The 26,691-nt window shown below is 42.5% G+C and overlaps 1 protein-coding gene and 1 long non-coding RNA gene across 7 annotated transcripts in view; one reads left to right on the forward strand and one right to left on the reverse strand.

The window, feature by feature from the left end:
• Positions 1-26,691, reverse strand: part of LOC130275815 (uncharacterized) — a 142,859-nt gene that overhangs the window by 110,158 nt on the left and 6,010 nt on the right. For all 4 annotated transcript variants that reach the window (XR_008844909.1, XR_008844913.1, XR_008844908.1 and 1 more), the window contains exon 2: positions 21,046-21,268. This is a non-coding gene — a long non-coding RNA (uncharacterized LOC130275815). The remainder of the gene's footprint in view (positions 1-21,045; positions 21,269-26,691) is intronic.
• The window catches only part of NTRK2 (neurotrophic receptor tyrosine kinase 2), a 274,910-nt gene that overhangs the window by 110,143 nt on the left and 138,076 nt on the right, over positions 1-26,691 (forward strand). The window lies entirely within an intron of this gene.

Genomic DNA, 26,691 nt, shown 5'->3' on the forward strand with positions numbered 1-26,691 from the left:
TCTATAGCTCAGATTTCTGTTTTTATAATAAATAAATGACATCAATAAATGACACATAATAAAAAACCGACCACATAACAGGAATAGCAGACACATTTTTATTTCTAAATAGAGATATTTGGAAAGACAATTCAGTTCATTTTAGTATAAGGAAGCAAAGGTTATGTTTTATGAAATGAAAGAGTTACACCTTTCCCCCCCTCTCTTATCCTGCTCTCCGATGTTTAAACATATGTTGAGCAGGACTGTCTCTTGAGGGATACGAGCTGTGTGGCAAGCAGCCGACACAACTGGCATATTGAGTCTGCAGGTATTTCAGGGCTTGAGCAGATCCAGAGATAAGGATGTTAAAAAGTCAGCCTTAAGAAACCTACCGCTCTTACATTGTCCGGTCATCGATCCACCAATGAGCAGCCAGTTTAATCATCTGTGGGTATGGTGTCATCGCCATTGGCCGATCAGCAGCGTTGCAGTTGCTGCACTGCATGACCTGGCTGCTGTCTTTGGGATAGTGGCTGTCAGGCAGACCATGTGACATGGGAAACCATGGCAGCACCAGGAGAGTCTCCTTTGTGGTGGACAAGAAAGGAATCCGGGTGAGCGATGGCAAAAGACTAGACAAGGTGTCACACATTGCAGTGCAGACTTTATTAGGTCACCCTTATTTATTTATTAGGGTGCCCATGTGCTGCGGTGCCTGTGAAGCCTCATACTAAGGAAATATAAAGTAAAACAGAAAAACATAGGCACTCCATAGTGCAATTAGTTAATAGAATATAAACACAAGTATAAAAGCTGAAAAAACACTCAACTGGCGATGTTAAACAGAGAGTTCATCATTTATGATTGCCTTGTGACATACACATGTTAGTAATACCTGACATCTGTCAGCGACTTGACCAAAGATCAATTGATTGAAGACCAGAGCATGAAGGAAAGAAGTAGACCATCTGGACACCTGGAAAATGAGTTTGGCAATGGCCCTGTACCAGACATGGAAAGTACCAACTGCGGACCATGTATATAAAAATAAAAGGGAATGTTTATTAAACAAATTAACGGACGGCGCATTTCAAGAAGCCTCTGCTCCTCTTCCTCAGCTCCACAACTTGATGCCATAAAACCACATATATAGGGATTTGTATCAGGAAAAACAAGCAGGAATCATTGTGACCTCAAGGTCAAATGAAGGTCAAAGGAATTATTCATATTTCTAACAAACCTATTAAATATTTCCCAAAAAGGTAGAAAACCATCCATTTGTTTATAAATAAAACTTGAATAAAACATTCATAAAAGTTGAAATATTTAAACTAGGGTCAATGTTTAATCTACGCACTGGACATAATGCTGGAACAAGTGACCATATATACCATATATACCATATATGCATATATATTTTAAGTGTCACACAGCACTGTGCTGGTGTTATACTTTATTTGCTGAGAAGTACAGATATCTTTATTTCGGGGGTAAAAATCTTGGGTACGTTCCCATACTTTTTTCCTAGGACTTGACCTCTGCACAAAAATGTTTGTTTTCAGAATACCCCATTAAGGATAAACATCATAGCAGTAGACATTAAAGGTAAATTGAATATAAAACATTATGAATTATTTATATAACAGTGTAGGTTACTGTCTTCTATTTTCCCTATGTTTTATTTATTTATTTTTTGCGTTTCTAAGGCCAAACCGAGGACCAGTTATGAATGAAGGACACGTTGCATCATTAACCAATATCTGTAGATTTTAGACAGTTTTATATTTTAATAGAAGAGGAAGTAGCAGAAAGTCATTCTTATATATTTCCCATTACATTAAAATTCCTGTTTAGCTTTGGCCTTGAAAGCTGCATGAAAAATTGCAAAAAAATACCATGGTATTATTGGTGCTGTGTCTTTGGTTAGTTTGTAGAATTGTGAAACTCGTTCAGGTGTTTTGCATCCTTACATAAAGCCGTCATGCAGAATCCATATAAAGTCTATTATTTTGGGGCTACGTACATTCAGCATCTCCATCGGCGAAGAATAACCTTGCTCTCTGGTCCACAAACACTTCAGCTCTCAGTATATTGATCCACATAATGTACTGCCATTCACATTAAGCAAACTACAACAAGCTTCAAGCTTTTAAAATAAGTGTTGTTCTTTGTGGTGAAAGTTATATGTTGGGACTATATCTAATAATAGATTTCTATATCTATTGAATTAGCTATAACATCTTTCAAAATACTCGTGGAGAAAATAAAAAAAAAAGCAAACTGTGGGGTTACTGGGATTAGCTTTCATATGTGTAGACTTTGATGCAGATTATCTGTGACCCTGCAAAATTCTGCAACACATGCAACACTTACATTATGCAACAATACTTTACCTTAAAGGAGTTCTCTAAGCTAAAACTTTTAACCCCGCTGTGCCCGAGCTGTAAAACTATACATCATAAACTTTCACTTACCTGCCTACGATCCCCCGTTGTTCCGATATCGCCGTCCCGTTCTCCGGTCCCAGTCTCTTCCACTTCCTGCGGGTCGGTGACTTCACTCTGCGCTCAGTCTATCAGCGGCCGCAGCAATGTCCCGTTGCGGCCGCTGATAGGCTGAGCGCAGAGTGAAGTCACCGACCCGCAGGAAGAGGAAGCTGACCGGGACCGGAGAACGGGACGGCGATATCGGAACAATGGGGGATCGTAGGCAGGTAAGTGAAAGTTTATTATGTATAGTTTTACAGCCCGGGCACAGCGGGGGATAAAAGATTTCAGTTGGAGAACTCCTTTAAATCTGGTTTAGATGACTTTAGTCTAAGGCAGTGGTTTTTAAACGGTGGCCCTCTGTTGGCTTTCCGGATTGGGTTTTAGTTTTAGTTTGGCAAAATCTGGAGGGTCGCAGTTGGCTACAGTTGAGTAGAGTTTTGCCTGCTTGTTTTTGGTCTTGTGCTGGCATTCAGACCCCCTTTACATTTCATAAACACTGTCAAAATGGTTAATATTCCTCTTAGTATTTGACAGGAAAGTTCTTCTAAATAAAAAAGCAAAAAAATTATAATTCATGCCCATACGTAAATTTGTTCTTGCCTTTTGCAAATGGCTGTAAATGAATCCCATTGATGTCAGTGAGATTTTTTACAGTCCTTTGCAAGCTATTTGTACCCGTTTGGTTTCTAATCCGTTATTTTTGACGACAAAAAGACGTTGCAAGCAGTATTTTTGTCCTGTCAAAAATAACGTAATAGAAATGGAAATTTAAAATTTAACATTGAAGTCTATGGCGAACGGATGAGCCTTTAATGTCATCTGTTTACACCCGGTTTATAATATCCATTTTTGAACTGTTGTTACTTCTGAGCAAACTCAGAAGAGGTGACATCAGCAGACTCCTGCAGTGCTGAGGAACTACTACTACTCCTATCATGGAATATACTTGTTTCCATATTGGGAGTAGTAGATCCTCCGCTGTGGGAGTCTGCGGTTGTCTGGGCAGGCTACATTAGTGCTTATACTACTACCCCATCATGGAACAGAGTCTGTTACATGTTGGGGGTAGTAGTACAGGGGCTGAGGGATAGATCACACTGGGTCTCATTTCTAAGACCCCAATGCGATCAGAAGCTATTAACCAGGGGAGCAGGTAACATGCTCCGCTACCCTGCGATGTATGTAGTGTCTTTACTTTTATTTTTAAATACGCTGCCGGAAGTGGCCATTTAGGGCTTCCAGCTCCGGAAGTGGCCATTCAGGGCTTCCAGCTGGGTTTTTAAAGTGAACATTGTGAGTGCACAACGGGAAGCATATGTATATAAAAGCACTGTGGGGGGCAAGATATATACGCTGCAGGGGGTAAGACATATAGAAGCACAGCGGAGGGCCAGACATAGAGCGCTGTATGTCTGACCCCCCCGCAGCACCTCTATATGTCTTGTCCTCCGCTGCGCTTTATGTATTGCCCCCACAGCGCTTTTATATACATATGGCCCCCGCAGCGCAATCACAATCCTCATTTAAAAAACCCCGCTGGGAGTGGGAGCCCTGAATGGCCGCTTGATATTTAAAAATGAAAGTAAAAAACGCTACATACATTGCAGGGTTGCACTCCCCTGGTTAATAGCTTAAATCTAATCTTAGATCGCATTGGTGCTCAGAAGTGAGACCCGGTGCGATCAGTCCTGCATCCCCTGTACTACTACCCCCATCATGGCACATACTCTGTTCCATGATGGGGGTAGTAGTACAAGCACTGCAGTAGTCTCCCCAGCCACCTGCAGCAGGGGAAACAAGTCTGTTCCATGATGGGAGTAGTAGTCCCGGTTGTGGGGGCCTGTAGGTGGCTGACTTTTCATACTAACGGATGAAAAACTGATGCAAAAGGATGCCACTAAATGGCATCCCTTTGCATCAGTTTGCATCCATTAGTATGGTCCGTTTCTGCAGCATTGATGGTAGAATAGTGGGACAGGGGACAACGGCCATGTAAACCGAGGCTTAAACGGTATAAACCTAGACTAGACAGTCTTAAGCTGCCTCATTTATCAAGATCGCATAGGCTGAATGATAAATCTGCCACATTCTTAGACTGTCTAAGCTTACATCAACTATTAGTTTGCTAAAGCTGCACCAGAATTCTGCCCCATGGTGATGTATCTTAAGCCATGCCGCCTTTTTACAGAAACCATGGGGGCATCTATTATAATAGCCTTTTTTTTGACAATGTTTGGCACATGAAATGTAAGCAAAAAGCTCAGAATGATCTTACAAAAGTCAATTTCTGTCACGATGCCGGCTGGCAGGAGGTGGATCCTCTGTGCCAGAGAGGGATTGGCGTGGACCGTGCTAGTGGACCGGTTCTAAGTCACTACTGGTTTTCACCAGAGCCCGCCGCAAAGCGGGATGGTCTTGCTGCGGCGGTAGTGACCAGGTCGTATCCACTAGCAACGGCTCAACCTCTCTGGCTGCTGAAGATAGGCGCGGTACAAGGGAGTAGACAGAAGCAAGGTCGGACGTAGCAGAAGGTCGGGGGCAGGCGGCAAGGTTCGTAGTCAGGGTGGATAGCAGAAGTTCTGGTACACAGGCTTTGGACACACAAAACGCTTTCACTGGCACAAGGCAACAAGATCCGGCAAGGGAGTGCATGGGAGGAGGTCAGATATAGTCAGGGACCAGGTGGAAGCCAATTAAGCTAATTGGGCCAGGCACCAATCATTGGTGCACTGGCCCTTTAAGTCTCAGGGAGCTGGCGCGCGCGCGCCCTAGAGAGCGGAGCCGCGCGTGCCAGCACATGACAGCAGGGGACGGGAACGGGTAAGTGACCTGGGATGCGATTCGCGAGCGGGCGCGTCCCGCTGTGCGAATCGCATCCCCGACGGCCATGACAGTGCAGCGCTCCCGGTCAGCGGGACCGACCGGGGCGCTGCGGAGAGAGAGACGCCGTACGCGCTCTGGGGAGGAGCGGGGACCCGGAGCGCTAGGCGTAACAGTACCCCCCCCCCTTAGGTCTCCCCTTCTCTTTGTCCGGTAACTGCCCCCCCCGGGATGAGGACACCGGGAAAGGATGGAGGGATTCCTCAACGGCAGGCAGTACAGCAGGAGTGGGAATGGGGAGGGAGGGCAGAGGGCGAGGCCTGGCACGGGGCAGTGTGACACCAGGACGAGGGCCACGAGGAGGCACCGAGGCTTGACTGACTGGACTGGGAGGGGGGGAGAGGCACTTCTTAAGGCGGGCAGAGTCCATAACGACCTTAGGGAGACCGGATACAGGAGGAACCACAGGGTCACGGCAGGGAGTACTGGGAACCGGTTTAAGGCAGTCCTTGAAGCAAGAGGTACCCCAGCTCTTGATCTCCCCTGAGGACCAATCCAGGGTTGGGGAATGGTGTTGAAGCCAGGGTAGTCCAAGGAGAATTTCAGAAGTGCAATTGGAGAGGACCAAAAACTCAATTTTCTCATGATGAGGTCCGATGCACATTAGGAGGGGCTCCGTGCGGAAACGCACGGTGCAATCCAACCTGGCTCCGTTGACCGCGGAAATGTGGAGTGGCTTGACAAGACGGGTCACCGGGATGCGGAATTTATTCACCAAGGACTCCCGAATAAAATTCCCAGAGGCACCAGAGTCCAGGCAGGCCACGGCTGAGAGGGAAGAGCTGGCTGAAGAAGAAATCCGTACAGGCACCGTGAGACGTGGAGAAGCCGACTTAGCATCAAGAGACGCCACACCCACGAGAGCTGGGTGCGAGCGTGCGTTTCCCAGACGTGGAGGACGGATAGGGCAATCCACCAAAAAATGTTCGGTACTGGCACAGTACAGACAAAGATTCTCTTCCTTACGGCGATTCCTCTCTTCCAGGGTCAGGCGAGACCGATCCACTTGCATGGCCTCCTCGGCGGGAGGCCTAGGCGCAGATTGCAATGGAGACTGTGGGAGAGGTGTCCAGAGATCTAAGTCTTTTTCCTGGCGGAGCTCTTGATGCCGCTCAGAAAAACGCATGTCAATGCGAGTGGCTAGATGAATGAGTTCATGCAGATTAGCAGGAGTATCTCGTGCGGCCAGAACATCTTTAATGTTGCTGGATAGGCCTTTTTTAAAGGTCGCGCAGAGGGCCTCATTATTCCAGGAAAGTTCAGAAGCAAGAGTACGGAATTGTATGGCGTACTCGCCAACGGAAGAATTACCCTGGACCAGGTTCAGCAGGGCAGTCTCAGCAGAAGAGGCTCGGGCAGGTTCCTCAAAGACACTTCGAATTTCCGAGAAGAAGGAGTGTACAGAGGCAGTGACGGGGTCATTGCGGTCCCAGAGCGGTGTGGCCCATGACAGGGCTTTTCCAGACAGAAGGCTGACTACGAAAGCCACCTTAGACCTTTCAGTAGGAAACTGGTCCGACATCATCTCCAAGTGCAGGGAACATTGCGAAAGAAAGCCACGGCAAAACTTAGAGTCCCCATTAAATTTGTCCGGCAAGGACAGGCGGAGGCTAGGAGTGGCCACTCGCTGCGGAAGGGGTGCAGGAGCTGGCGGAGGAGATGATTGCTGCTGAAGTTGCGACTGAAGTTGCTGCACAATGGTGAATACTTCCGACAGCTGGTGGGTTAGATGGGCGATCTGTCGGGATTGCTGGGCGACCACCGTGGTGATATCAGAGATATAAGGCAGAGGGACGTCAGCGGGATCCATGGCCGGATCTACTGTCACGATGCCGGCTGGCAGGAGGTGGATCCTCTGTGCCAGAGAGGGATTGGCGTGGACCGTGCTAGTGGACCGGTTCTAAGTCACTACTGGTTTTCACCAGAGCCCGCCGCAAAGCGGGATGGTCTTGCTGCGGCGGTAGTGACCAGGTCGTATCCACTAGCAATGGCTCAACCTCTCTGGCTGCTGAAGATAGGCGCGGTACAAGGGAGTAGACAGAAGCAAGGTCGGACGTAGCAGAAGGTCGGGGGCAGGCGGCAAGGTTCGTAGTCAGGGTGGATAGCAGAAGTTCTGGTACACAGGCTTTGGACACACAAAACGCTTTCACTGGCACAAGGCAACAAGATCCGGCAAGGGAGTGCATGGGAGGAGGTCAGATATAGTCAGGGACCAGGTGGAAGCCAATTAAGCTAATTGGGCCAGGCACCAATCATTGGTGCACTGGCCCTTTAAGTCTCAGGGAGCTGGCGCGCGCGCGCCCTAGAGAGCGGAGCCGCGCGCGCCAGCACATGACAGCAGGGGACGGGAACGGGTAAGTGACCTGGGATGCGATTCGCGAGCGGGCGCGTCCCGCTGTGCGAATCGCATCCCCGACGGCCATGACAGTGCAGCGCTCCCGGTCAGCGGGACCGACCGGGGCGCTGCGGAGAGAGAGACGCCGTACGCGCTCCGGGGAGGAGCGGGGACCCGGAGCGCTAGGCGTAACAATTTCAGTTTTCACTTTCCAGTGGTAAAGGATTTATCAAGTGCAAATGTCGCACAAAAAGTCGCAAACCTCTACAAAACACCTTAAATCTATACCAGCCCAGGCCGGGCTTACAAAACTGGTTTTGGAGAGAACGAAAAAAAAAAAAAGCCCCATTTTCTACTTTTTGTGCAGTAAAGGCACAAAGAGGAAATGGTGTTCTGAAAAGATTTGTAGTTTTTTGCTTACATGCATCAAATTTATCAAGATGATAAAAATGTAAGCGAAACCAAAGGAAAAATAAATGACTTCAAAACTCACTTTCCAAAGACAACAGTGATACATTTTCCTTTATGTCCTTTTGCAAAAGCCACATTCCCTTTTCAGACACCGCTGTATAAGTGTCTAAAACACATAAATATGGCGCAGAGCACATAATCCAGCTTTTTGACCCAAGCTCTTCCAAAATCTTGAATTTTCAATACTAAATTTGGGCGTATGCGTTTTTTACGTTTACACTTCATCTGTCATCTGAGGGAAGAGGATCACATTGGTATAACTTCCAGATTCCGTTTTGTTCTTATATGGCATTTCTTCTCTTTCTTTGCTATGACACCTTACTGCTTTACCCTTTACCTACCTTTATGATACGCAGACCAAGACCATTTTGAGGCTTATTTTGCACAGTACTATTTGGGTCAGTATTTTGCAGCAGTAATACAAAAAAGCAAGTTTTTCCTTTATTGTTTCTTTCTGTGGATCCCATTACTGGTTTTAGCTTACAAATTCTGATACAAAATATGAACCATAGTACTGTCATCATGTGAAAATAACCTTAAGCAGATTTGTACAGTATTTTGTCAATTTTTTAAAGCTTAAATGATGCGTAAAGTCTAACCACACAAAATTTTTATCCCATAAGATTATAGCTATTTGTTTGTTTTGTATTCCAGCACAGTCACACATTCCAGGTTATTGTGTTGATCACAGAAATGTAATTGTCATCTAATCCTTTGTGGAGAAGAATAGTTAAAGTGTAACTGTCATTTCTTATTTTTTTATGTTACCCCCATTATGCGCACTACAGTGTATGAGCCTATGCTTAGTAATTCTGTGCATTGGATATTGCTTCTGCATTGGCAGATGTTCTGCCACAGCTGCCCACACTGCATTCTGTGAAGTCAGGGATGGTGACGTGAACTTAGGAAGAAGGGCAAGCATCATCAGATGCAAGTCCTGCCCATACCTATACATGGAGTGTAACATTAACTCCTGAAGGACCAAGCCCAGTTTTGGTCTTGAATGGGCATTCTCAGATACAAAAACTTTTGATCTGTTGTAAAGCATGTAAAACCAACAGGTTTTGCAATTACTTTCGTTAGTACATTTTTTGTATTTCATACTGAAAAAGTCAGTCAAAGAACTGCCCCCCCCCCGCCTGCTTGGACACATACTAGTCTTGCTGTGTCCATGTGTCATGGACACACTTCCTTGATGGACAGCTGTGAGCACAGGGCTCACAGCTAGAGGAAAAATCCTCCCACTGTCAGCTTGTGTCCCGCTACTGTCAGTGAGGACAAGCTGGGAGTTGTAGTTTTGCTAATGCTAGGGGAGATGTGAGCAGACAGCATACTGAGGGAGGGGGCGGAGACCTGTAGAGTGAGGCCACGCCCCCTCCCTTTGAGAGGAATTCAGACTAGTGAGCTAAATTAAAAGTGTAATAAAAAAATAAATAAAAGTGCTAGACACATAAAATTAGATGTACATGGTCAGGATTAGGTACTGAGTGATATATATATAAAAAAAAAATGTTTTTATTCCCCATGGGGGCTATAACATGCAATCTGACAATTGCATACACTGTTCAATGCTATGCCATAGCATAGCATTGATCAGTGTTGTCGGGGCTCTGCTGCTTTAGCCTACCATAGCTAGCCAAAGCCTCAGAGCACCGATCGTATGGCAAGGAAGCAGGCAAGGGTCCTTAATTTTGCCGCGGATGTCCCGATCAGCTGACCTGAGCTAACTAGCACCGTTAACCCCGCATTTTAGACGCCTCAATCAACTCTGATTGCGGCGTCTAAAGGGTTAATGCCAGGCACCAGCCCAATCGGCGATGCCCACCATTAACCCTGGATACTGGCTGCTCATAGCAACCGGGAACCACCAGGTATGAAGCTTTTTCAGCTCGTGAGCATGCTTCAAACCCCGGTAACAGGATCAGTGTGTACAGGTAAGCCCTCGTCCTTAAGTACCTAGAGGCAAGGGCGTACCTGTACATCCTTCCTCCTAAAGGGGTTAAATGCATAGCCGTAGGGCCATTACCATGGGTGAAAAAAGGTACTCTCCTGTTCTGGGGACCAACCTTGCGATGAATGACAATATCTTCTTTTTCCATTTTTTTGTACTGAAATTGTAGTTACACTCTAAAGGCTAAATTTTTTATTCACCCATTGTGCCCGGGCTGCTGCAATTAAAATAATAAACTTTGACTTACTTTTTGCAGTTAGTGAGGCTTTCCCATCCTCCGCTGTGGTCTTCTCCCTGCTTTTGGAGCCCGTAACGTCACACTGCAGCTCAGCTAATTGCTGGCCCCAGCGATGTCCCACCTCAGCCAATCATAGGCTGAGTGGCAGTGTGATGTATTTAGCCCAAGCTCACCCTCCTTCCTGGTGCCCACACTGTCGCTTAGCCTATCACCAGCCGAGGCAAGACATTGCTGCAGCTGGCGATTAGCTGAGCCACAGTGTGATGTGTTGGGCCCAAAAAAGCAGGAAGAAGACCACATCAAAAACAAGAGAGTGATACCAGCAGCATCGGGGGAGAGGCAGAAGGTGAGTCAAAGTTTATTATCTTAATTGCGATAGCCTGGGCATAATAGGAGAATAAAAAATTTCACCGGATACCTCCCTTTTAAGATCATAATAAGCCTAAAGCACATAAAACAATAATATTATTAATTGTCATGAACGTTTCATGAGCTGTTAGTACATGTCATGGGCAGTTCAATAGGTTGATTACTGTCTTGAAATATGGAATAATTTCATCTGCACATGAGAAAAACATGAACTTTATCATGCAGTATGTCACTCATATAGACAGTAATGCGATTATAATGAAGCCAATCCCCATCGCTAAGGGGCTATATACTAACAGGATTTCAAGTTAAATTCTTTCTTCCCATCGAGTCCTTTCTTCAATACACTTAATGTCATAGCAAGTTTACGTTGTAAGACTTTTTCTATTTTGCCCAAGCATTTTTACCTTTTAGGTGTCTGGGAAAGTTGGCTCCCAATCGCTTGAGTAGCTATAATAGTAGTTATTGTTTGGAATTCCCAGAAACAGATCTTACAGGAATACTCAACATCAGGTTACAAAAAAATGAAATAAAAAAGAATGCTACATATGAATGAAGCATATCACATTGCTTACCTGTCTGCCCTAGTTCTGAAACTGTATACTGAAAATGTATTTGTTTTTGTTGGTATATAATGCTCTCATTCGTGTGCTCTCACTGCTTCCTGTTGAGCAGTTTCCTAGAATGCCTTGCTTTCCTCAGTTCTCAATAACAGTCTTCTCACCCTGCCTACTCTTTGCCCACAACGCTACTTCCAGAGCTGCTGCATTTTTATACACTGCAGACTACTGCTCTGCAGTCAGTAAATACTGTATGCAGCACCTGCTGTATTATCTCTCTGTCTGCTCTACTGTCTGTTGCATTTTTCAGCACAAGGCAGCATTTTTCCGCTAATGTCCCAATAAAAATATATTTGTGTATGACAGGGAGATGGTAGGGACTGGTGAGAGGTGATGGCATCACTCGGGTCAGGTCTACAGCTTAGTGCCTAAATGCAGCTAACCACCTGAGACAATAAAGGAGGATGTGTCATCTTGGGAGAGAGGACGGAGCTAGGGAGCTGCTGAGATAACACTACACTAATAATGAAAGAACAACTTCCTCTGATGGATATTCAAAGCAAAAGCCTACTGCAGCCAGTACAATTTGTGATAACACAATACGAGTAATTTATATAACTTGGTAGTTTTTAGATAGAACTCTCTGAAACAGAAAAACCCCTTTAAGGCTATGCTACCAAGGAGCCAAAGTGCTGCACACTACATAAACATTAGCCTTTATTAGGTAAAATTGGAACATTCCCTTAAATAGAAACTCCATTAATAACTTAGTGTCACAAGACTGTACTTCTGCAAACTGGACCTGAAAAGAAAAATTGATCAACATGTATCATGAATAAAACAAAGAATAGCTCGTAAAGGAATGTCTGTTTGCCAACAGGCTTTCTGTCATCCGGCTATAGCCCAGAAAATTAGCAATATTGCCAAATGCTTTTCGTATCCTAACAGTTTATAACATTGTAAAATTTCACCATCAATGTTCTTAAAGCCTGTAAAAAAAATGTGAACAGCTTGTTCAGTGGCTGATCTCTGGGCTTATAGCCCTGGGCAGTATAAGCCTATGTGATAGGTCCTTAACCCCTTTATGGTATTTTCCGTTTTTGCATTTTCATTTTTTCCCTCATTACCTTTTAAAAATCACAACGCTTTCAATTTTGCACCTAAAACTCCATATGATGGCTTATTTTTTGCGCCACCAATTCTGCTTTGCTGTGACATCAGTCATTTTACCGAAAAATCCACAGCGAAAAAAAAATAATTGTGTGACAAAATTGAAGAAAAAAATGCCATTTTGTAGATTTTTGGGGCTTCCGTTTCTACGCAGTACATTTTTTCGGTAAAAATGGCACCTTATCTTTATTCTGTAGGTCCATACGGTTAAAATGATACCCTACTTATATAGGTTTGATTTTTTTCGTACTTCGGGAAAAAATCATAACTACATGCAGGAAAATGTATATGTTTAAAAATGTCCTTTTCTGACCCCTATAACTTTTTTATTCTTCCGCATATGGGGATGTATGAGGGCTCATTTTTTGTGCCGTGATCTGACGTTTTTATGTGTATAATTTTTGTTTTGAATGGACTTTTTATTCGCTTTTTATTCACTTTTTTATGGTGTAAAAAGTGACAAAAATACGCTATTTTGGACTTTGGAATTTTTTATGTGTAGGCCATTAACCGTGCAGTTTAATTAACAATATATTTTTATAGTTTGGACCTTTACGCACGCGGCAATACCACATATGTTTATTTGTATTTACACAGGTTTTTTTTATTGGGAAAAGGGGGGTGATTCTGACTTCTGAAGAATGCATACGTCATGTAGCGGGAAGGGGTTAAAGGGGTATTCAGGAGAAATTAAAATGTTTTCAAATCCACAGGTGCCAAATAGTTAAACAGATGTTTAAATTACTTCTTTTTAAAAATCTTAATCCTTCCAGTACTTATCAGCTGCTGTATGCTCCAAAGGAAGTTGTATAGTTCTTTTCTGTCTGACCACAGTGCTCTCTGCTTACACCCCTCTCTGTGACATGAACTGTCTGAAGCAGAAGAGGATTGCTATGGGGATTTACTCCCGCTCTGGACAGTTCCTAAAGTAAAAGTAATTTACAAATCTGTATAACTTTCTAGCACCAGTTCATTTGAAAAAAAACAAACAAATAAAAATTGTCTCCAGATTAACCCTTTAAGATTTTTTGCCATTCCTTCTCTGTGTAAAACATCTCAAAGCCAGACAGCCTAAACTGGCCTACACATTTTGGATTTTAATATAAGACATTATGAGTTAAATCCAACACACAGTGTTGCAATCGTGTTATAATATTTCTTTCTGGTATTTTATTCATATAAATAGGCCCCTCCCTATCAGCATTTGATCATTTCCTTTTTGCACTATATAAAATAAGTAACTATCATGGCTGCGTACGGGCAAAAAGACCAGTAGGTTAGACTGTGAAAATACGTGCAACATTCTATACACTTCTGCAGAATATGTTTGCATTATATAAACTGCATAAATGAAATAAATGACAAAAAGAGAATGGGATATCATTGCTATTTTGCTAGATATTAGTGAATTGTTGGGCATTGCGGCATATGTACTGGCTCAGTTTGTCCTCCTGTGATATGCCACCTATTTTCCTCTGCATTATGAATTTTTCAGACCTGCCCACAGCTCACAGATCTCAGAATAAGCCGCCTTTTTCAGCTGCAGTTTTTTTTTTTTTAATGTCCTTGGATTGTACTAATCAATAGAGAGCAGAACAAGCACATCAGCCGCAGCACAGGCCTCTGCAGCAGCAATGTCCTCTAAATACCACTGGATATAGGTATCTAAATACCCACGTTGTGCAGGACACACACAAGCCATGTTTATCCTCATGCTGTTGTGCAAGCCTTGATCTGCTTTCTGTCAGATAAATATAAACTGTTTGCTCTGGGGAACAGACATCAAGCATCCACAGTCTCTCAATGCAGAGAGTGTTAAGGTCATTAAAATCTATGTGAAAATTCGGTTCAACTCATCGTAATTTCTATATCTACAAAATGCTGATTCGACACATGTGACTTTAATACGTGAATAATTGTGCATTGGGAATATATATTTAACAAGAAGATAAGGGAATCTTTCTCCAATCTAATCTTTCTTTTATAAAATAGATCAGTTTGTGTCTAACTGACCAATGAATCCACATTACTCATCTAGTCCATTTAAGGCTGGTATGAGTGTATTTTGGCTTCATTTTACTATTATGTCTTTTGATGTTAAACTTGATAAATTTCATGTTTAACAGTGCTGTTTATTTGTCCAAAAAAGGACCTTTAGGACAAGTTTATGAATAACAATCATATTGTGTGGGCTGAACAGTTGGAACATTACGGGTCCTGAGACAGTCATGTTTCTGTTCCATTAAAGATATTTTGGCCTATCCCTTGATCTTCACTGATGAAATAAACTGGTACAGTAGAATTTCCCAATAGTGGACACTCACGGGGGGGGGGGGGGGGGGACGGCGGGCGGTTCGGGGGGATAGTGTTCGCTATTGACAGATGTCCCCTATTGGGGAAAAAGGCTCACTTAGAGTCTGTGAGCAGCTGCGGTTACCAGCAATGACAAGTGACACTCCTGCAGTGCAGTGCAGAGGATGTCAGGAGAGTGTCAAACCCGCTGAGAGCTCATGCACCTGAGCCTGCTGGCCAGGTAAGAAAAACAACAGGGGGAGGAGGTAAGGGGAAAAGTGATGTGGCACAAGGGGTAAGGGGGATATGATTTGGCACAGGGGGAATAAAGTCGCACAGGGGGATAAAGGGGGAATGAAATGGCACAGGGGGGATGAAATAGCACAGGTGGGATATATGGTCGATATATAGAGGCACAGAGGGTAGTAAAGAGGAGGTGATGAATTTGCACAGAGGGTAATAAAGGGGGAATGAAATGGCACAGGGGGTAATAAAGGGGGGATGGTTTGGCACAGGGGGGTTGGGGTAGGGTGAATGATGTTGCCGGCAGACATACAGAAGCAGGAGACCACTGTTTGAACAGCGCTCTTCTGCTCCTGTGCTGGGGCTTCTGCTGACGGTGGCCCTATGTACAAGGTAAGGCTGTCACATTTTGTCCCCTATTTGGAGTGTTTTGTCCCGTATTGGGAGTGTTTTGTCCCCTATTGTGTGTATCCGCTATTGGCAGTGTCCCTTATTTGGAGGGTGCAACTAAATTGGTTCTTATGGGGTTCTGCTGTGTAATAAAAAAAAACTGTCCGCAATTGGGAGGTGTCCACTAAGGGAGATTTTACTGTATTACATGAACCTTCAAGTGCTATCTCTCATAGGATTTCATAATGCTAGAAACCAGGAGACCAGTGGGGTTTCGATCAGCCAGGTTTCCAACATTTTCAAGTTCTGTTTATTAAATCATAGCTTTGATTTTTCATTGAAGCTTTTATACAACTCAAGTAGGTGTTTTCATAACGATATGAGCTATCACATATTAAAGGGGTATTCTGGCTTTACACTTCTTATCCCCTATCCAAAGGATAGGGGATAAGATGTATGATCGCTGGGGTCCCGCCGCTGGGGATCCCCGTGATCTTGAGATCATGGGGGTCCCCAACGGCGGGATCCCTGCAATCATACAGCTTATTCCCTATCCTTTGGATGGGGATAAGATGTATAAAGCCAGAATACCCCTTTAAGTCTGCCAGATGGCCTTAACTATAACCTGATGTTTATGCTGCCCATACACATTTTGACCGAATCGGCATAATGTGGTTGATCAGTCATGCTAGCAACATTCGAGACTAAACTGGCCGATCGGGAAAAACAGAGTAGACCTGTGTAAATGACAAATAATTGGTCAACTGTGGCCATTCTTGATGTGCACTTGTATTTTCAGCTAGCCACAGCTGTAAAAATCCAAACTGATGGCACATTTATGCAGAAATTTGCTGCTGTAAGCCACAGTAGCTCTAGTCATGTTTAGAGTCAATTGTTCTTGAGTACACAGAAACAATTAATTTAGTTGTAGCCCAATCTAAACTGGAAGCAGCAGCAGCACTAAGCTTAGACTTAGTCGTATAATATATCATTACCAAATCAATGTGATGCCATTCCAGGGTGTGCTAAGGTCAGTGACTAATACAATGCCTTAGATAACCATAGACTGAGGCATTCTGGTCACATCATTACACCACTGTAGCAAGTACATTTCTATTATTAATTAGGCTAAAAATGATGTCATGCCCAAGGCTGCTCTCGCTGCAGTCACTATGGGGATACCGAAATATGAAGAACATAGTACTGGAAAATCAGGATGAAAACAAGTATGGTAATGAAAAAAGGGAAAGTGTTAACAAGTCAGCTCCTTGCTTACCTCTATGGATTAACAATGAAAATAAAATATTCCAATAACTGTTTATTCATATGACCAATTTATCTCTACAAGAAGGCTTTTCTTTCATTTTACAGTATTGAATATTTGACATTCTTACAGATGAGTAAACCTCATGAAATTCTTTTCGGGAGGTTTCCCTTGCTTCGGCCTTCACATTTGTTTCAGATTCGATGGCCGACAGCTATTCAACCCTATACTTGCTGGGCCAGGAGCACAGAGTCCAGTCCAGCAAGTATAAGGGGCTAAGTACCACCTGTTAACTTATGTGCTCTGGCTGCACACACTGGCCGCGAGCGCATGGTCCCATTACCTGCTGCCGCCGACGGGGCTGGGACTCGCATCGCGGGACACGCCTGCATGCGAGCCCCAGTCCGTCACTCACCTGGTGCTTCTCCTGCCCCTGCCTCTGCCTCTCTGCTCCGGCGCATGTGTCCCCGTCCCCTAGTGTTCTCGCGCGCCGGAGCTTTAAGATTTAAAGGGCCAGTGCGCTCATTAGTGTAATTCACCTGTGGCTCATTGATAAATACCTCCACCCTCCTCACTCCCCTGCCGGATGTTTGTGGCCTTGTGCCTGAGAGAAAGCATACCTGAGAGTTGTCTTGCCGTGTATCTGATCCTTTGCTCTGTGACTTGACCTTGCTCCTCTACCGCCTGCTTATTGACCTCCTGCTACGTCCTGACTACGCTTCTGTGCAACCTGCCTTGACCTTCTGCTATCCTGACTATGAGCTACCTTCTCCCTCCAGTGCCTCGCGTCTCCTCAGCCGCCTGTGTGGTCGAGCCGTCCCAGGTGTAGCGATCTGGGTGCTGCCAGCCGCAGCAAGTCCATCCCGCTTTGCGGCGGGCTCTGGTGAAAACCAGCGGCACCTTAGACTCCGCTCCCTGGTACGGTCCGAGTCATCTGCCACACAGGTCTAGCAGATCCACATCCACCGGAGTTCCTGTCTTCTGAAACGTGAGTGTTACACCACCTTGTGCTCAAAGAACAGTAAGCAGTACCTGCTACTCTCCCCCTAATCAATACAGACATTTTGTGTAAAGTTTATTTATTTATGTATAAATCAAATTCATTCTGAATTGGATTGGCCATCTCTAATTCTTACCAGTTGTCACTTTACTATGTTACCAAAGAATTATTTCTATTCACTTACGTCTGCATGATCCCATTACATAGGGAACACTTGGATTACAATGTTTGTGTTTCACATTTCAATTTTTATACTATAGAGCCTTCTATTGATGCCCCATCCCATATAGTATATCTTATAGCCATAACAAACAATACCTAAAAAACACTTTCCCAGCAATTGGGGCCAACAGGTCCCCATTCAGTATGGATAAGTGATATGTCCTGTGCACCATGAAGATGGCCAAAAATTATACAGTTGGGCTCAAATAAAATGAGGATAATGTGCATTATAAAATTGTAGAATTACATGTCCAAATAATGCAAGAAAGGCCAGTGACTGAACAACTCACAATATAATGTGCCCGTACTCCAGCGAATAAAGTTTGTGGATGGTGAGTGCATTTCTCTTTGATTTTCTTCTTTGTGGATTATGTCTCTTCATATGAACTGCACCACCGTTGTCCACACCCATGCCTCACCTGCACTGTTACTACACCGCACTCCTATAACTGACCCTAGTTCTGCAGTGCCGGATCTACACCACTTCAGCTCCACATAATATATATTGACTTTGTCTAGATACTGTACATGGGCAACAACCATGGGGTGACATGAGTGTTTTGTATGTTGTGATTTGTGCGGAATACATTATGTAGTGTGCACCATGTTGATACATTTGTGGCAAATTGTAACAAGTGAAACCTGCCATCTTTCCTTATTGTTGTTACAACATGCTTTTTCAGGTATTGCCTATAGATTTCTAAATTTAAGAGCAGATATGTATTAAAATCCTATTAAATGCATAAAAATAACACACTAGGATTGGGCGTTTCTATCCAGTAGAGGTTGACCTGTGATCCTGGTTAATTTTTAAGAGTATTCAAACAATACCAATAATTAAAACCATTCATATTGCAGAATATTGGATGGCAAACAAAAAACAAGAAATAAAATAGGAGTGCAATGTGCATGACACATTATTAACTTGTGGTTTGGGGCTTTTTGTAGGGTGATGTAAGATGTGTTGGCAATAGCAAATCCTGGTTTCTATTCTACAATGTAAACATGTGATAACAGGTTTTATGCAGGATGTTTTTACCAGATTAGAGATGTTTGTAACCAATTCATTTGTTCCTAATGTGTTCTTACAAGATATGATGTTTCTCTTATACTAACCACTCCATGGCTCTCTGCCCAATACTGTCATGGCTTCTGCTCATAACAGAACCAAGTCAGGTATGACAGGTCCTGACAGATTGATTTATAATGGGGTGTTGGATTTCTGTTGTGTTCCAGTATTTGTGAAGACAATGGTACTACTATATACTGATTTAGTGTATGATGCAGACATGAAAGAAATATTAACCTTTTGACTAATTAAAGGATAAAGCATTGATTAAAGGGGTACTCAACTGGAAAACATATTTTTTTAAATCAACTGGTGCCAGAAAGTTAAAAAGATTTGTAAATTACTTCTATTAAAAAATCTTAATCCTTCCAGTACTTGTAAGCTGCTGTATGCTCCACAGGAAGTTATTTTCTTTTTGAATTTCCTTTCTGCCTGACCACAGTGCTCTCCGCTGACACCGCTGTCCATGTCAAGAACTGTCCAGAGTAGGAGCAAATCCCCATAGAAAATCTATCCTGCTCTGGACAGTTCCTGACATGGACAGAGGTGTCAGCAGAGAGCACTGTGGTCAGAAAGAAAGGAAAAAAAAAAAAAAAAACTTCCTGTGGATCATACAGCAGCTGATAAGTACTGGAAGGATTAAGATTTTTAACCCTTTAACAACAACAGATGTAAATGTATGTCCTGGTGCAGCGGTATCTAGCACACCAGGACGTACATTTACGTCCTGTACTTGACCGCGAGCATCAGAGCGATGATCGGGTCATGTGTGGAAGGTCCCGGCTGCTGATAGCAGCCAGGGACCCGCCGCTAATGGCCGACATCCACAACCGTGCGGATGTCTGCAATTAACCCCTTAGATGCCGTGATCAATACAGATCACGCCATCTGCAGCAGCGTAGCTACATTTTATGCTGATCTAATCGTCCGCGGCACGGCCGCGGGGATCAGACCAGCTAACATGGCGGACAGAGGTCCCCTCACCTGCCTCCACTGCCTTCCCGGCTTCTTCTGCTCTGGTCTGAGATCGAGCAGATTAGAGCAGAAGATAGCCTAAAACACTGATCAGTGCTATGCCCTATGCATAGCACTTAACAGTATTAGCAATCAACTGATTGCTATAAATAGCCCCCTATGGGGACTATTAAAGTGTAAAAACAAAAGAAGAAAAAAGTTTTTTAAAAGTTTTAAAAAAAATTAGTAAAATCACCTCCCCTAATAAAAATGTAAAGTGTCCCTTTTCTCCAATTTTACCCCCAAAAGGTGTAAAAAAATAATTAATAAACATATTTGGTATTGCCGTGTGTATAAATGTCCGAACTATTAAAATATAAAGTTAATGATCCCGTACGGTGAACGGGGTGAACGTAAAAAAAAAAAAAAAAAAAAAATTGCAGCTTTTTTGTCACATTTTATAAAAAATAAATAAATAAAAAAAATTAATAAACGTTTTATATCAATAAAAAGTTCAGATCACGGCGCAAAAAATTTGCCCTCATACCCCCGCTTATACGGGAAAATGAAAAAGTTATAGGTCGTCAAAATAGAGGGATTTTTAACATACTAATTTGGTTAAAAAGTTGCGAATTTTCTTAGCGCAATAATAGAAAAGCATGTAATCATAGGTATCATTTTAATCATATTGACCCACAGAAGCAATGATAAGCCTTGTGCACATGTTATAAGCATGAAGATTGTGAACTCAATAATCTACATAGATTGAGCTAAAGGGATTTAAAAATCCTATACTATAGATATAATAAACAATTGTAACAAAGATTATTCACTATCTGCGCTCATTGACAGATGTCATTTTATTAGACGAAATATTTCCTCTTTCCCAGGCAGCATAGACTCTTGACAGTTCTAAACTTGCACTTTAAGCAGCATGTCTGGAATGTTATTCCTTCCCACATTGATTAGTTGGGACTTTTTTGTTTTTGTTGGCTGATCACTGTAAGCTACAGTCATTGTCTAAGAGTGTAGGAATTCTGTATCCACCCTTTAAGCAGCTTTCACCTGAAGTGTGCATATGGTATAAGATTCATAGGTGCAACAATGCCTTGAGGTAGTAACAGCAAGCCAACTTCACGTGAAATGTCAAACAAAACAATCCTCACCTTTTTAAAAGACTTTCATCACACGACAGAATCAATAGTGATAAAACATATGGTTGGCATGCTATTTTGTTCTCCCCTTTCTTCCTGATTTTTTGGCAAATTAAAGATGCATATCATGCCATGAATGAGTTCTATGTCCTATGTCCTGCCAGTGCTGCCATAGAAAAAAGGTATCCCCGGAAACGTTCTGTGTCCTCTCAGTAGAACACTTCCAGATCTTGTTCTATTCAGAATACAGAGTGAGGATCAGCAAGTGGAATAATGGCACATTGAGCTGTCTTGGCTGCGAGAGCACTTTTCTGAAGTCAGTGAGGTCTTCCCTTGCAGCTATAGCTTGGCAAATGGCACAGACATAAACAAATGCTACATATCAGAATCATTCATGTGAAATTATACGACTGCCTCAGCGTCCTCGCGTGTAGACTCCAGATATAACTACATATGTAGCTGTCAATATGAATACACTCATCTTGCTAAAACACAGTTCCATCGGGTATAGAAAACAAACTTATTGCAATAAGCTGCATTAATAGATACACTTAGCATAAAAAATCATGGGCTTTCAACAATTGTGAGGGTATGTTGTATTTTGTCACAGTCTCATGTCTTTTTACTGGGTTTTCTTATTAAAGTCAGCTCAGTTATGTCATTTAGGGGATCTCCAGGCTGGCAGCAGTGGTGTCCTGAACATGGAAGCTTGGAGCTTCCGTGATCTTAACATCACGCCACGCCCCCTCCATTCATGTCTATGGGAGGGGGCGTGATGGCTACATAGTCGCCAGTCATCCGGCATGAAGCGGAGTTCACTCCCCAGCAGCGGGACCCCCGCAATCAGACATCTTATCCCCTATCCTTTGGATAGGGAATAAGATGTTTTTCAGTAGAGCACCCCCTTAAGTAAATACATCCTATAAGCCATATTGTTTCATAGTAGTTCTTATTTAAAGAGATCATCTAGTTTAGGGGGAACCCTCCATAAACTAACTCTGTAAAACAGAAGCAGCAGTGTCAAGTCTGTAATCCTGAAATTTCAGAGAGTACACAACTGAATAGCTACATTTTTTCCGCATTGGCAGTGCAGGGACTTGAACACTTGCTGCCGTGTGCCCCCTCCCCCAGATAACAGATGATGAATGGGTGATAAGCTTAGTTTTCAGGTACACTTCTAACATAGGGAATGTAAAAACCTGAAAACTAATTTACAACATTTGTAAATTCAGCAACTGAAATTTAAATGGGATAATTTTTCATAGGGGGAAATATGGGACATCAATATTTCTATAAGATTCATTTCCCAAAATATATTAAATAGGCACGATCTTCCATGGAAATGCATAATGGGAGAGTGAAAAATTGCATTATGTGAATTTGAAGTTTCTTTATCAACACTACTGGTAAATGTGGTGGAAAATCTTTAAAACAACGATGAGATGCGGAGATAGAGCTGATGATTTCCCAATTCAATTGTACAATGCTTCTAGATTTTTCATTTCATCCATTGGATCTGTTGACTCTACATTTGTTTTGTTTTTTCTTGTTTTGTTTTTGTTTTATTTATGTATTGTTTAATAATTTTGTTATAAGTTGGAATATTTCTATTTCCTTTGTTGCTCTTTTACTTTCTAGTTGCTTTCATGTATAAACCTGATTTGCATTGATTTCGTTTTTATCATGTCTTCTCAACTGTTTATTTTGTGTTTCTTTTAGGTTTTGTTTTGTTTCATTCGGTCCCCTTGGATGGCTAGGTGACATAAACAAGAGGCAGAGAGGGACTGCAGTAGTTCACTGACCTAGTACAGCATGGGAATGGACTACCCTATCTATGTCCTTATAATTGTGAAATATAGGCTGCCTCTGACCAGTCATTCTTGACCTGAGGAGGTAGTATTTGGTGAACTATTGATGTACAGGTCATGTACATAAACTAAAACCAAATTAAGACTAACCCCACTTGTGCCTTGAGTAGTAAAGTTTCATGTAACAAAATAACCCTGAGGTAGACTAACATTTCAGATAGTACTAAGATGCTTCCCACACAGCACATTTCATTATTACTCTTTTGTAAGCAAATATGAGTCTGCGCTTTTAAATAAATTATTTATTTTTATGTCTTCTAATAAATGACATTTTAAAAGATTATATTGTGTCACATGCACACACATGCACTAAGATGTGTTATTTGTTTTTCTTTAATATATACTATTATGTTATTACTTGCAAGTACTGTGTATTTTTCTGTATATTTCCAATAGCTTCCTAACGGAACTGTCCTCTGTTAACTGTGCTGAGACTGTTTTCCCCTTTCACCCATAGACATGCATTGTTGGATTCATTCTTTTCAGCAGCAGAAGAAGCAAAACAAATAGTGTAAAGGGCAACAGTTAAGGCTGCGTTCAGACGATTTTTGTTCAGGTCTGAAATCGGGTTTGACCACGATTTCAGACCTGAACAAAAATTGTGGGAAATCAGATGCGGATCAAATCGGATGTGTGTAATGGATCCGATTTTTTAATGGAGGTCAATGGATCCGACTTTATATACGATTTCATACGACTTTAAGTTATAAAATTGTTTACTCAAGTCAGATGGAGAAATCGTGATGTGAACGCAGCCTAAGCAAAACTACAAATAATTGAACATGTTAAAAAAAGATTTATATAAACACGCAATAAATATAGTGACTTTGCCTATATAGATTACTAAGACTAAGGTGTTATGCACATCTCTAAGAGGGTTATATCCATCTTGACAGGATATGCCAAAAATGTCTCATAGATGTCGGTCTCAACTCGAGATCTAGGGTCCCCCAGCTGCCTTGGCCTGCCTGTGGTCATTGGGTGTTTTTGGGCTGTGGGCATTTTTTGTAACTTGACTTTAATAGGAGATGTGCAAGCTTTGTAGCACTGTGAGCTATGCTGTTTATGCGGTTTTACAATCAGAAAGTGTTAAACTGGTAAATAAAGCAGGCAATTTATGTGGGTTCTAGAGGTGGACCCGTACGTATCAGACGCAGGGGCGTAACTATAGGGGGTGCAGAGGTAGCAGTCGCATCGGGGCCCTTGTGCTAAGGGGGCTTCAAGGTACATCTGCCCTATTAGAGACCAGTATTATAATTGGCACATGGGAATGTTGCAGATTTTGCATTGGGGCAAAGAAGCTACAAGTTACACCTCTGATCAGACATTTATGGCATAGCCTATAGACATGTCATTATAACCCTTTAGAGAGAGTGTGTCTGTAAGCAGGAAATCACATATGCATTTTTAAACCTTTGAAGTTTATTTTTATGCAGTTTCCATAGCCAGAAGTGGATCCAGCAGGAGGGAGAAGAATAATTATTTTCCTCATATTTCCTATTTCTTTTTAAGCTGATTTTGTCATTCTATAAAAAAAAAATAAGTTAAAAATTGCCACAAAATCTACATGTGTGTTTTGTGGTCTAATGCAGCATGCAATGCAGTTTGCAGGATACCAAGTGCAAGAGTACCATACTTCATGTAGAAAACATTTTTATAGCTATTTCATAGGTTGTGCAATCCTTCACTTTTCACCTTTGTTCTAAGGTTGTATAAATATTTCAGTATGGTGAACAATCTAGAAATAACAATGGCTTAACATTTCTATTTAATTTACTATCAAAATAAATATAAAGGGTTATCAGGTCAGGCTTCTTCAGTTTAGGGCATCTCTGTAATCTGATATAGCCCATATATATATATATATATATATATATATATATATATCATTGCACCCACTAATCTGCCTTCCATAGGGCTCATAGTTGAAGGCACAACATTAAAGGATCTTTGCATGCTTTAATAGCCCTCTAGTTTACCCCAAACTGTTTTACTTAATACAAAAACCTGCGTTAGTATAGTGTTTCCCAACCAGGCCTTTGGCTGTCTCGGCATGATGGGAGTTGCAGTTTTGCAAAAGTTGGTCCAACTTTGTGGGTCCATGTAGCAGGTACAGGCACTTAATATATTACCCAAATATGCCCATCGATGCACAAGTATCGTTTTGCCTAATATATTCATCCCAACTTTAATATACACATATATGGATTTAAACAGCTTCCAGACAGCTCTAGCAATGTCTTGTATGTACAAAAGATCTAGCATGTTATTATTATCATTAAAGGAGTACTGTGGTGCAGCACATCTTATTCCCTATCCAAAGAATAGGGGATAAGTGCCTAATCTTGGGTGGTCCAACAGCAGGGACAACCCCCCCCCCCCCTGACCTGCATGGCACCCTGACTTTCTCCTCCAAGAATGGAGCTCGTTGGCTCCAGCACAAAGCACAAAGCGGAGACCAACACAGCCCATGCATGAATCTCTATGGGAGAGCCAGAGATACAGAACCGCCACCTTGTGCGGGGGTTGACATGCTCTGTTACTGGCAGAGCCATGGGGCTATACAGGAGATGGTGGGGAGTCTGACCACTTTGGATAGGGAATAAGTCGCTGCACCACTGTACTCCTTTTAGTTATTTTTATAGCACCCTTGGTTTCAGGGCACTTTACCTTTGAAATTCAACTAGCCCGACCATTTATTTCTCCTGACACCTGCCTGAAGATAAGAACTGGGACAGCTCCATGCACATGAGAAAGTTGGCAATTCTGCTACATCGGTGTATGAGTATGTTGTATGCGGTGAGGTAAAGAACTGCATGGCTTGACTACAGTCTAGCTGCATTTCAACTTCTCTGCGGTCAGGACAGTTCCACAGTTTTGAACTACACAACTAATATTGCAATTTCTGGCGATCTGGAACTACCTGTCAACCTCAGCCTTTGCCTTAGGCTGCCCATGGGTTCCCAGGTGGCATATTCCATGAAGCCAATTGTATCCGCTTTGCTCATGTCTTCCACAAATCAAATAAACCCTAAAGAGTCAAGGAGTATTGTATTACTTCTGAGTTATGCTATATTCACATCTGACTTTAAAGCTCCGTTATGTAGCTCCATTCACTGATTCCGCTAAAATGACAGGACTTCAGCAGAGCAGCAGCTGATAAGTACTGGAAGGATTAGGATTTTTAAATATAAGTAATTTACAAATCTGTTAAACCTTCTAGCACCATTTGATTTATAAAAATGTTTTTCCGGCGGAGTACCCCTTTAATCATAGTTTTTAAAAACACAAGACAATAAGGAAGCCGATAGGTGGCACTGCTGAGCTATGCCTACAGTTTACATTCCGGACCAATGCGGGCAGTCTGGTGCGGCACAGTCACTACATCTAGCGTCCACTGGTGGTGGTCAGTCCCAACGTAGGGTGAAAATATAATCCAATGACATGAAAATGAAAAGACAGCACTCACCACATTTGTTGTGATTCTTTATTGCAGAAATATCCTTGTGCTGGCAGTGTGCTGCTGCATTCTTCTTTTGCTTTATTGCAGAAATAGATATCCAGTGGGAGGACAGGCAGGTGCGTTCACAAGCTGTAAGCAGCAATTGTTTCGCACAAAAAAACGGTGGATTCCTGGAATAAAGTGTCACAGCAAAGGTTGTCAGTGCTGTCTTTTCATTTTCATGTGGTTGGCTAGTTTATAAAAATACCATGCAGTAAGGGTATGTTCACACTGAGGAAAATTCCAGAAGGAAATTCCTCACTGGATCCACAGAGTTCAAACTGGTGC

This window comes from Hyla sarda, chromosome 1, assembly GCF_029499605.1.
Source record: "Hyla sarda isolate aHylSar1 chromosome 1, aHylSar1.hap1, whole genome shotgun sequence".
Lineage (NCBI taxonomy): Eukaryota > Metazoa > Chordata > Amphibia > Anura > Hylidae > Hyla > Hyla sarda.